The 12389-nt window shown below is 44.7% G+C and overlaps 1 protein-coding gene across 3 annotated transcripts in view; it reads right to left on the bottom strand.

Moving 5' to 3' along the window:
• The window catches only part of S100A1 (S100 calcium binding protein A1), a 714879-nt gene that overhangs the window by 75020 nt on the left and 627470 nt on the right, over positions 1 to 12389 (bottom strand). Inside the window, exon 1 of one of the 3 annotated variants that reach the window (XM_069218073.1) lies at positions 7006 to 7024. The exons of the other annotated variants lie outside the window; for them this stretch is intronic. The gene's annotated coding sequence lies outside the window, so the exon portion shown is untranslated. Of the gene's footprint in view, positions 1 to 7005; positions 7025 to 12389 lie in introns of those variants that run through there. 3 annotated transcript variants of the gene reach the window in all.

Below are 12389 nucleotides of genomic sequence, written 5' to 3'. Positions count from 1 at the left end.
TAATATTTTTATTTTGAATATGGTGAGTCAGAAGGGTCAGAGAGGGAGAAGGTGCTGCATCTATGCATGTATGTTGGGGGCAAAATGGTAAAGACTAGACAAATCTAGCTTATGCATTATCTGGTCTACCTGTGCTGTACTTTTGTTTTTTTATGATAAAGCAGATTGCTACTGCCTGTGCCATATTTGTTTATATCCTTGTGAAGCTTGCACTGCTCAGACTACGGCAGCTCACATTGCTGCTGCATGCACATCTTCTCTTTAGTGACGAAAGCTTGCACTGCTGCTGTGCCTGTTCCGAGGAGGCTTGAATTTCTGGTGACTTATACAACTGCTGCTGATGGACAGTGTCTTTTCTGTTTGCGAGACAGGCTTGCACTGCTGTTGTACATGTCTGGGTGAAACTTCCACCTCTGCAGGTGGTGGTGGGGAGCGGGGGCGTGTGTGATGCGTGTGTTCGTGATGCATGTGTGTGATGCATGTGTGTGATGCAGAATGCTCCTGAGTGTGCTGTACCTCTTCTTCAGTGTGTAGGAAAGCTTGCTCTGCTGTTGCCTGTGCTCTGCTGTACCAGCTGTGTATTTAATGTTTGTAGGGGAAAAACTCTCTGCAGGAATTTTCATTTCAGCGGTCATTGGGGTGGTTGGGAAAGGGCATATATTGGTCAGAAACGAAAGGTTTTACGGTTCCCTGCTACATCTGATGGATAGTCATGTTTTGACAGATGTGTGGCATAGGTGAAGGGCTCCTGAATCTAAGTATACATACTTCTCTGCACTGCATACTTTGTCAATAGGGGCCCGGATTTATACATTCCCAAGAGTTATGTCAGATCACAACCAGTTAGTGCTACAATTAGAAGTGGCTGGCCTACGGTAGGCAGTCTCTGGGTGCACTTTTGATCGAGCCCTTTTGTTTAATGAAAACTATCTCCAGCACAAGAGAAGGTGGATCCCAGAGTTTCTGGAGATTAATCGAGGGAGTGCCTCAGTTGGTGCTGCCTGGGATGCTTGTAACGCAGGGGTCCAGCGCAAAACATTTAGCTTCAGGGTTAGCCAGCAAAAGGAAGAGAAACAGTGTCAGACAGAGTTATATAAGGCCTTGGCGGCTGCAGAAGCCCAGCTTATTTACGTATCTGCCTCTGGAGATGATGTTAGTGGGACTCTGGCCCTGACCCTGGTGGTGCTGGCCAAGGCAGCAATACTGGACATTTCTAGTAATCCTGCCGTGTCAAAATTCTTAGTTTGGAGAACAGAGAGCTACAAGTATAGCAAGCGTGTGGGACATCCTTTGGCAGTATGTACTAGGCAAAAATCCACATATGGTGGAATTTGTGAGGTTCAATATTCTAGTGGGAAGAGGGCTGTCCACGCTGACGGGATAAGAGAGCTGTTTCGAGGTTTTTACAAGAGACTGTACAAAGCGGATAGGGCAGGGGACAAGGAGTTTCCAGGGGCAGATGTAATGTATTTTTTGGGCTCCATCCCCTTTGAGATTTTGGTGGGGAGGATCAACAGATGCTCGAAGCATCCCTTTTCCTGGAGGAATTGCAGGCCGCTATCAGGGTTCATCCTGCAGGGAAAGCAGTGGATGGTGACAAAATTTCATTGGAATTCAATAAAACCTTTTTTTCTTAATAAAAGTCGGATTTACTGCCTACTTTTTGTCAGATTCATAAGGGCTGTGCACCCCCAAATTCCTAGGCCTCAGCTAATATCTTTTTTCCCAATAAAAATTACCGGCCAATTACGCCTATTAATAGCGATACCAAGTTGTATTCTAAAATCCATGCTACACGGATGAGTTCAGTTATTAACAAGTTGGTGTCATTGTGGCAGCATGGATTTATTACCGAGAGGGGTACTGCTGATCATATTCGCAGTGTTGTAGCGCTCTTTTGTGCTGCATTAGTGTTGGCATCCCCTATGGCCTAAATTCTGCTAAATGCAGAAAAGGCTTTTGGCAGGGTCTCCTGGGGACAATATGGGACAATATGGTATTGGATCAGGATACAATAGGGGCCCTGCAGGCTTTATATCAAAATCCCAGTGCTAGTTTACATCTGCAGGGGGTGTCTAGTCAGGCACTATTCAGATCCAGAGAGGCACCAGGCAGGCGTTTCCTTGCTCCCCTTTGCTATTTCATCCATTTATTTGGAAATTGGTTGTCTTCTGATATAGTCCCAGTGCAGTTCTAATGGGGACACCAAAGTTCTTGCTTATGCAGATGATGTGGCCATTGTCACTCCATGTCGGGTGGGGCAATAGCCCAGATAGATGTTTGTAATCGCTTAGTTGTGCTTAGTGATGATAAGGTAACAAAGGAAGCAACCTATTTTGGTGGTACTATAACAGTAGAATTTAGATCAGCTGGTCGAGAGGAATTAAGGACCAGTAATAAAACAGGCAGATAGAGATTTGAACAGGCTGAATAATTTACACCTCTCTATTATGGGGCGGTGTAACATTATTAAGATGATTTTTCTGCCTAAAATGCTTTACTTTTTTGGGGATATTCCCCTTGAGGTTAAGAATTGCTGGCTGTTGACTATGAATAAAGTGATTACGTGGTTCATCTGGGCTTACTCTAAGCCTAGATGGGGGCTTAGGTATTCAATACTACCCAGGGAGAGAGGGGGCTGGGCCGTACCAGATTATAAATTATATTACTGGGCCGCAGCTCTCCAATATATGGGTCCACTCTTCAGGGACTCAGGAAAGCAGTCTTACATACCTGTTATGTACGAGGTTCTGCTTGTGAAAGTGGCTAGAGGTAGTTTGTTGTGGCAGGCTGAACCCAGTTATTAAAAAAAAAAAGTCCGGATTAAGACAGTTCAGTGGGCCCATAAGGTTTGGGCTCCGATTTGCAAGAAGCTTGGGTTGGGGCATTACCATTTGTAGGAGGCTGGCCTGGCTTGTAGTGGGTACCAAGGGGTACTTACACTCTGTACCAGGTCCAGTTATCCCTTATTAGTGTAGAAGAGGTGTTTCTAGTAGCTTAGGCTGATAGAAGGTAGCTATAGCAGAGCAGCTTAAGCTGAACTAGGAGACATGCAAAGCTCCTACTATACCACTGGTGTCATATGCACAATATCATAAGAAAACACAATACACAGATATACTAAAAGTAAAGGTACTTTACTTTTAGGACAATATGCCAAAAGTATCTCAGTGAGTACTCTCAGTATGAGGATGCCAAATATACACAAGATATATATACACAATACCAAAAATATGCAGTAATAGCAAAAGGAAGTAATGCAAGCAATGTAGAATTACAGTAGATTGCAATAGGAGCACATAGGTACAGGGGCAACACAAACCATATACTCCAAAAGTGGAATGCGAACCACGAATGGACCCCAAACCTAGGTGGGCTTGTAGAGGGTCGCTGGGACTGTAAGAAAACAGTGAGGGTCAGAAAAATAGCCCACCCCAAGACCCTAAAAAGAAGGTGTAAAGTGCACCTATATTCCCCAGAGAGCACAGAAGCCGTGACAGGGGAATTCTGCAAGGAAGACCAACACCAGCAATGCAACCAAAGTGGATTTCCGGACGAGAGTACCTGTGGAACAAGGGGACCAAGTCTAAGAGTCGCGACAAAGTCGAGATTGGGCAGATGCCCAGGAAATGACAGCTGAGGGTGCAAAGAAGCTGCCACCGGATGATAGAAGCTGTGGATTCTGCAAGAACGAAGAGGGCTAGAAACTTCCCCTTTGGAGGATGGATGTCCCACGTCGTGAAGAAGCTTGCAGAGGTGTTCCCACGCAGAAAGACCGCAAACAAGCCTTGCTAGCTGCAAGGGTCGCAGTTAGGGTTTTCGGATGCTGCTGTGGCTGAGGAGGGACCAGGATGTCGCCACTTGCGTGAGGAGACAGAGGGGGCGCCCAGCAAGACAGGGAGCACTCACAGAAGCAGGCAGCACCCGCAGAAGTGCCGGAACAGGCACTATGAAGAGGAGTGAACCGGAGCTCACCCGAAGTCACAAAAGGAGATCCCTCGACGCCGGAGGACAACTCACGAGGTTGTGCACTGCAGGTTAGAGTGTTAGCAATGTGAGCTGCCGTAGTCTGAGCAGTGCAAGCTTCACAAGGATATAAACAAATATGGCACAGGCAGTAGCAATCTGCTTTATCATAAAAAAACAAAAGTACAGCACAGGTAGACCAGATAATGCATAAGCTAGATTTGTCTAGTCTTTACCATTTTGCCCCCAACATACATGCATAGATGCAGCACCTTCTCCCTCTCTGACCCTTCTGACTCACCATATTCAAAATAAAAATATTAGCAGACATTTACTTTGCAGCGTAAAAGCCAGTACAAGATTAGTTTCGCCACGAGAAACAGAAATGCTCAGAGCTGGATTTCTACCTCGGTGCTAAAAACAAAGGAATAACAAGTGCAAATGTTTTTCCTAGAATCTCCGGTGTGTTAATGTTTAGTTTATGTTCCATTTCGCTTAGGCAATAACATCCAGCTCAAAACAAGTGGTCAGTTCATGGACAAAGCCCTCAGCATGCATAGTTTGTGCTCAGCTCCCAATAAGCCATAATGTTAAAAGAGTTGCACGTGAAACTTTCATTTCAAAGTTCTTCTGGTACAGAGCTAGCGAACGATTTTTGGTGCAGTGGGTATAACCTGAAATACACTTGTTCAAACATTTCGTGTCACCTACACTGTGCCACTGGTATGAATACATAGCCATACTCATGGGGAGGATTCTGAAATCTTCAGTTATATTCACAGCTTTCAGTTATTCCTGTGAACCTTTACAAGAAAATAATGATACATAAAATAACTGAGCCCAACCCCTTTCTTTTAGGTCACTGGTGCTTGTGTGTGCTGCTGAGTGTGAGCAGTAAATGAGTCATGTTCTGTAAAGGTTGGCCAGTACACTGTTTCCCAACAGCCCGTTTAGCAGCACAACAGAATATTAATCTGTGCACGTGGTGCTGTGGAGCAGATCCCCGTAATGCTGACGTGTACTGTCCACACCTCAGTCACCTTGAGTGAAATGTGCTGGCACTTTAATAAACATATTGCTGCTGTCACTCCTTTTGCATCCACAGACTAGGCCAGAGGTCTTCAAACTGGGGGGCCTCAAGTGATCCCACCGGGGGCACCAAATGCTGGCCAAAAGAAATATTATACAGATAACATGCCTTTGTTTTAAGCAGAAGCATGTTATTGCAGGTTTAAAAAGGTAACAGTACTTCACTGCAATGTTTAATTGGGTTTAGACATGTTTAAACATTGCCATCTTTCTAAAATAATTATGAACAATTCTGAGGGGGGTCCAGAGATTTTTATTTTTCAACTGGGGGGGCGCGGCATTAAAAGTTTGAAGACCACTGGACTAGGCCTTATTCAGACTCTGTTCCCAACCCCCTGCTAATTGACGCGGCTGCACCTTACTCTGGGTCTGCAGGCCAGGGGGCTGGCGCTGACCTGGTGCCAAGGAGCTATCATGCCATAGCCCGCTGGTACTGCATGTGGGGCCACTCTGGGTTCCCTGCGCCTGGTCAGACGTGGCTCGCTGCCAGGATACTGTTAAGCTTGGTGAGGGGCGAAGGAAAGAGAAGACGCTGCTCCTCCACTACACAAACAAGCCATTGTTGGCGCCACCTAGAGTCAGGTCCCCATTTATTACCATTCCAAGGGTAAACATACTGGGCATTATCGTTTGTTGACTTTAAATACATTTTGCAGTTCGGGGTCCTGCAAATGATGATAAGTCTGTACGCAAGCGAGACCGTGATTGTGCTGGTGTGCACATCCTTAATAGAAGGGGCACCTGCATGTGTGCATGAATTAATCAGTCTACTAACAATTTCCCAATGTCCTCCTCGTCTCTCGGCCTCCCTTGTCTCCCACCTCACTCACTCCTCACATCGGTGCACGCTACCACACCCCATTGGGTCTCACACTGTACCATACGCGCATGCCCACTGCGTGACTCTTGCATTGCTGTTAAATGTGAAATTCCTATTTTGAGTGTCAGAAAGCATGCACTGTGTTGCCTTTGCTGTAATGGTTCTATGTGAGTTAAAGAAGCTTGCACTGCTACTGAGCACACAGCAGCAGTTGTCTCTGCATGTGATGAAACATGCAAAGCAGCTACCTGTGTTTTACCTGCTGTCGCTCTGAGGGAAATCGTACACCAATGCACCTTCCCTTTAGCCAACCGCTGTTATCTGTGTTAGAGACGCTTGCACCGATGCTACCGTGTTGCAGCAGTGCTGTGTTAATAGAGAACTGTCAACTAGTCTGTGTTCCAAGTGTGTACACCAAGGCTGTCACCGTTCAGCAGAATGCGTTCTGTAGCCCTACACTGGCCATGGAACTCTGCAACAGCTCCTATCTAGGACAGCCAATGTGACCCTTGGAAGGTCATCCTATCACCAAGTCTGCGGTCACTTTGCTACCAAAAGTGCAAGCATTTAGAAACTGGTCGAATTCCAATATCCCCACATAAACCAACAATGGACATTCATTTATGGCACATCAGTCCCTTCGATATATGTCTTAAGCCAATTTACACTCCTAGGACAAATGGAACAAAATTCCTTTCACAAGATCTTGCAGTTCTTTTCCCATCACTACCCGTGGTCTGGGTGGTGGTGGCGGACGGAGGCTTTAAAAACTGACCTTTGTCAGCTCGGAGTTTTAGTGATTACCTCCTCGTGCCCTTCTGGTCCGTGTGCTGATACCGCGAACGAACCCAATACACAATGGAGTTCTGAACAACCTCACCAGGGGTACCAAGCGCTGTGTAAACAATGCAACTGGACCACAAAGGAAAGCGCTTTATGCATTGCGGGGGATATGGAAAGCGCTAAATTAAGAACAATGCAATATTGAGGTGTCGCCGCTCCATTGCAGGCCCCCACAGTGTACTCGCTAACTATTCTCCACCCTCCACCCCCCATCTGGCGCCAGTGACGTTGGGAAAGGCTTTCATCTCGTGCTCCTAACATTGTCTGCCTGTGATCCCATGTCCCACCTGGCAGCAGCATAATGAGAGCCAGGACCCAGGGCGTTGTCTGTCAGGCGAGACTTCGTCATCAGTCGTCTTGTCTCGCGTTGCTTTGTGTCGCGCAGAAAGAACAGGATGCCTTAAGGGCGTGGCGGCTTCAGCAAGAAGGAAAGCCTGATCAAACGGGTCCAGGCAGCTCTCGTACATACCCACCTTCGCCACAACTGCTTTCAGCAGTAATTGTGGGGTTGAAAGGAGGCTCGCCTATTTTCGCACACCTACAAGCCACTGACGTTGATTCGCCAGAAGGCCAGGGATATTGGCACAGCTGCCAAGGTTTCGGAGTGCACACATTTGCCTGTTTTCAATGCCTTTATGTGACATTTCAGTGCATTATGTGTGATACTGTGAGTGACACTTCATCATAAGTAGAACGAGGCATAGAGGTTCATGAATGAGAGAAACTTAGAAACCACCCACACATTTTTGCAACGTAACAGTTTAAAATGTCCTTAAAACAGTGCTCATGTTCCTGGAATGGCTATGCAAGGGGCACATCCTAGTTTGTCCTTTCTTAGCCTACTAGTTATCCTTATTTGATGCCAGTAGTGATGAGATTTGAACACTTGAAATGTATCCAATAATTCATAGCCACCAAAGGAGCAATCTTTAGCATTCTCAGAACCTGAGAACATCTTCAAGGGGCATAGCGTACCCAGTGAGCTCGGAATATATATCAACAGATCTCTGGCAATAACCGAGGGAGTTACTGCCACTGGGGTTAAAATCTTTTTGAAAGCTCTTCTGGTCAGCAAATATACAAGTAAATAGGTACTCCATTTAATGTTACTGAACTTGTGAACATGGTCCTTGACTAATATCTGCTGTTAGAAATGTAGTTAATTTGAGGGTTACTTAAGGCATGCTTATGGTTACCTGTTGTCAGGACATCACGAGCCCACTCCTGATGTTTGATAAACTGGCATCAATGGTGTGTTCTTTTGTTCAGTATAATTTAACCAAGAATACAGTTCCCAGAATGCAGCAAGTTCTCAATGAAAATGTCAGCTATAAAGAAGGTAGGTTGCTCACATGGAGTGATATGCCACAATGAGTAGTAGCCCTCTAAAGCATCACGTCAACTACATTCTCCTGAGGAACATATTGAAAATATCTGTGATTATTTAAGATGTCTGAGATATATCTGACACTCAGTGCCATACTGGCAGTTTATTTGGGCATTAGTAATATCAAACTACCTGTATATCAGAGCTTTATTTGCCTTTCAGTTATAAATATCTGAAGCAAAAATGTGTCACTTGGGCCAAGGGGTTTTGACGGCCCACTGCACATTATTTATGGTCTTTTATTACTCTATTGAGGGACAGTAGTCTCATTTACCTTGTTTGCATTAGGCCCATTTGGGAAATAAAAGATACAACTGTGTAGCCTATGAGCCAACAACTCTGCTGAATTATTGATAGCCTCATCCTTGGATGACAGACAGTTTTCACATAGAAAATTGAAATAATCTCTCAGCTTTCATCAAGTTGGCAGCTGCAAAATTCTGCGCTCAGAAAAATAGAGCTCGTAAAATAAACCTTGCTTAGACACAAGCCTTTTAAACTGGCCCAGTATTTCCCACTTGAGTTTAGAAGTCATTTAGACATCCTACTATAGGAATTCCTTTTCAAGCCTCTAACTGTCTCAGTTTGATTCAATATTGTCACCGCTGGTCATGGGTAGCCGAATGTAAACGCTGCCGGGTATCTGTAACTGTGATCCGATTCCCCCCCTCCCTTTCCAAGCAGGCTGCTACTGGAGGCGAAGGAGGAGGAAAAGTGTTCCAGTCTGTCTCTCTTAATTGTATCTCATTATCCAATTAAGGTCACCACTCATTGTGATCCAGGCCATGCAGGTCTAGTGTGTCTCTGAACAGCACTCTTAAGAGTAAGTCTGTTTTTTTCCTTAAGTGCATTAGGCCCTATCACAAAATACCAAGCTACCAGGGGGCTTGCTCAAAGCTTCAGTCACACAATATAATAACAAAGCCTGTACATATACTTTGCAGACTCACTTCTCCTTGACCCTGATCTCTCTGAAAGCTGGGCGTAGCCACATCGTAGGCTGACAGCTTACACAGAATTTAAACACACAGCCAGCAGAGCCCCTCGAGCAATGGAAAAGGTCTTATTTCGTGACTAATGCATTTCAGTGCGGGGACAAGCACTGAAATGTGTTAGTCTGACCCCTAATGCGTGGCACTTGGCAGGGATGTATTGGAAGGGACATCATGCACTCTTTTACCCCCCCTAGTGACCTTCTACGATTAATGAAGACAACACATGAGAGTGAATAGTTTGTATGTTCATAGTACCTAAGGAGGGAACGATTAGAGCGTACATCTATTGTCCTGTTTTTTTTAAAGTGTGTAAGGTTAACCCCAGTCCTCCTCATTGTCCCTCAGCGCCTTAGGAGGAGGGCAAGTTAAAAGAACTACATAATGTGAAAATGGGTCTTAGAACACAAGTTTACCTTCTGTTCCTGCTGCTGCCTTTGCAACCTGAGACCATGGGTAGCCGGCCTAGTTGCAAGAGTACCAAAGGACAAGCCAGGGCTGGCAGCTGCTACACTGATAATCAATCCTCTTAGTCTATGCCTACGAGCCCGGTCATGCTATTACGTTTCACTGCACCAAGCTCAGGTTCTGTTTGTCACTGACCACTGAGAAATTCAGGTGGATGTAGCATTAAAGTTAAGTGAATATCGTGGCTTAAGTTAGTCCCTGGATGAAGCTGCTTCTCGGCCAAGAGTGGTAACTGGGAGAGGCACTTATGATGGACACGCTGATCATATTTCAAGGGATCTTTTGGCTTCAGGTGACTAGGAATATGTGGTTCTAACTAGAAATAAGTGAACTCTCAGGACGGGCCGTCACAAGGCGAGGCAAGGACATTTCAGAAGGGAAGGGGGTATGACAACTACTCCTGTAAAGTAAAGAATTGTAATCATGCCGTTCCACCACCAGGCTACATACCGCTGAGGGACTGGTATAGGCACGAGCCTAACTAGCCCTACTGGCACATATATGTAAATGCCTAGCTACATAGTGAAATAGGAAACTGAATTCCTTGAACCTCAGAGAAGCCTTTGCAATCTGGTGAGGAGGAAATTGCACTCATTTTCTCACCTCTTATTGAAGGCACTGGAATTTGCAGGTGCCCTCTTAGCAGCCCCTGTAAAAATTAAACAAGCAAAGCCAAAAGATTTGTATTTTACTAGTGATTATTGACAATTACTAATTGACAGGCGACAGGGTGTTTTTAGTGTGGGGCTGTATGGATAGACAAGTCAGTCAAGGCAGGGACTGGGGGGTGAAAGAGAGTGACTGGATGAGTGGTAGCGCCTAAGACATACACACTTTTAAGTGGTACCTACAAACTCGATATTTGCAGACATCACAGAATGAACTCGTTTTCATTTTGCAACTTTGGGTCTACAGGGCTATTAGTGAAAGTGTTCTAACTAAGTGTTATACCACTAACCCAATGCTTCCTAGAAATCCCATAGTGAAGCAAGATATTGCCATACAGATGGGAAGACAGGGGCAGGGCTACTTTGCTGAACAGATGCCATCAGCAGAGTTAAGCACCACCTTCAAACAGGAGAAACAAAAGGGGACCCCTGTCTGTGACAATATCGAACCAGCAGAGCAATGAACTACGTATTATTAGTGATGCTGGGTTGGGTAGCTACTGGCTCTCTGTATAAGGTATCAGTACCAGAGTAGGCATTTTAACATACTGGGGAACTCTGCATCCCAAAAGCCTCATTTTGTTTTGGGATTCTTTACTACACAGGGAAATCAAGGGAAACGGGTGTAAGTAAGCTGTAAACCTTTCTTAACTGTCGCTACCCACCACATATAAAGATGCAAAGAAAAATTATTAACAGTGCTATTAAATCTAGGTAAAAATGAGTTCATTTCAAATTCATCACTAGGAAGTTTTTCAAGATCAGAAAGATCTGCGAAGTAATGCTGTGAGTAACGTACAAACGGCATACAGCGATGTTGACACTCTGTAGTCAAGAATTACAATGTCACAGCAAAGTGCCGCACCATAACAAATTCATATCAAAATGAAAGGGACAGTTGTAATGGTATCTATCATACCATGAATCACGCAATCCTTGTAAACACGGCTTCTGAGAACCGAGCCACCTGTCACTAGGAACCATGTGAAAAGGCTCTCTTCTATCAATCGAGGGACATTTTTGCTACAATGTGTCCCTGAAATTTGAGAAGAAATTCCCAGCTGCACGATCTGCCAAGCAAATACAATGAAGGTTGTTTCATGAGGAACAGGACAGGTCTCCTTCTAAAATATATTTTGCAAAACATGTTCCGTCCTGTCCTTGGCCAAATCAAAATTCCTGATTTTGCAAGGAAAGGCTGGCTAGCCTCTTTCATGAATACCCAGCAGTGCCAAAGCCCTCCCATCGACAATTTTAGAGGCTAAGATTGAGTTGAGAACCTCGGTTTTGGATCACAAGCCTACATGAAAGCAAACAATCAAAGATCAAAATATGAGATTCGGACAACTGTACAAATACCTTTAAGTACTCAAAATGTGTTAGACCTCCTAGTCCAATTGGTGAAACTATCTCGCTTACATATTGTACACCCACCGTGGATTCTGAAGTGCCCACAGTAATCCTTTTGCGATGACTGATTTTTGTAGCTCTGAAGTAACTGCCCCACACACCATATAACTTCTATCACTTTAAGTTTAAGTTAGTCATGCCGTGCAGTCATAGACCTGAAATTTAAAAGAGCTCTTTACAACTATTGGCTGTAGCTGAATTGGAACAGGCTTGCAGATGTCAACTCAAACAACAATGCCTGGGATCGACTAATGGGCTAAGAAACTTTTCTCAACTTCTCCTAACTACGAGCACCACGTTTTTTAGAGTCATTCTCAATAAAAACCAGTTATAAGACTTGATAACCTCGTAATGCCCCCCGTACTACCACCAGATAGCACACAACTGTACACTGCAAATCTTTGTAACCACTGCGATTATATACAGCATATTCATAAGACAATGCTGGGAAGTGGTTAGTACATGACATGGTGGCTTTACTGAAAGTACCATAGTACATTGCTTATGCCCACAGGGCACACAGCCTTATGTTGGATTTGTGCACTTTCTAAATGTTTTGTAGTAAAGATCCCCCCCTCTTCCCCGAGTAGGCCCTATTTCACCCATTTGCATGAATGTATATAACACATGCACACCTATTTTCTATTTATAACTGCATACTCAGTGTTCACCCAGATGCTCCCACTTGCTGAGCTTGCAACTAGTGGTTCTGTAATACTATGATAAATACACCAGATAAGGTTAGA

The sequence above is a fragment of the Pleurodeles waltl genome, chromosome 12 (assembly GCF_031143425.1).
Source record: "Pleurodeles waltl isolate 20211129_DDA chromosome 12, aPleWal1.hap1.20221129, whole genome shotgun sequence".
Lineage (NCBI taxonomy): Eukaryota > Metazoa > Chordata > Amphibia > Caudata > Salamandridae > Pleurodeles > Pleurodeles waltl.
The sequence above is the reverse complement of the archived record's forward strand: the minus strand, read 5'-3'. Positions and strand labels throughout refer to the sequence as shown.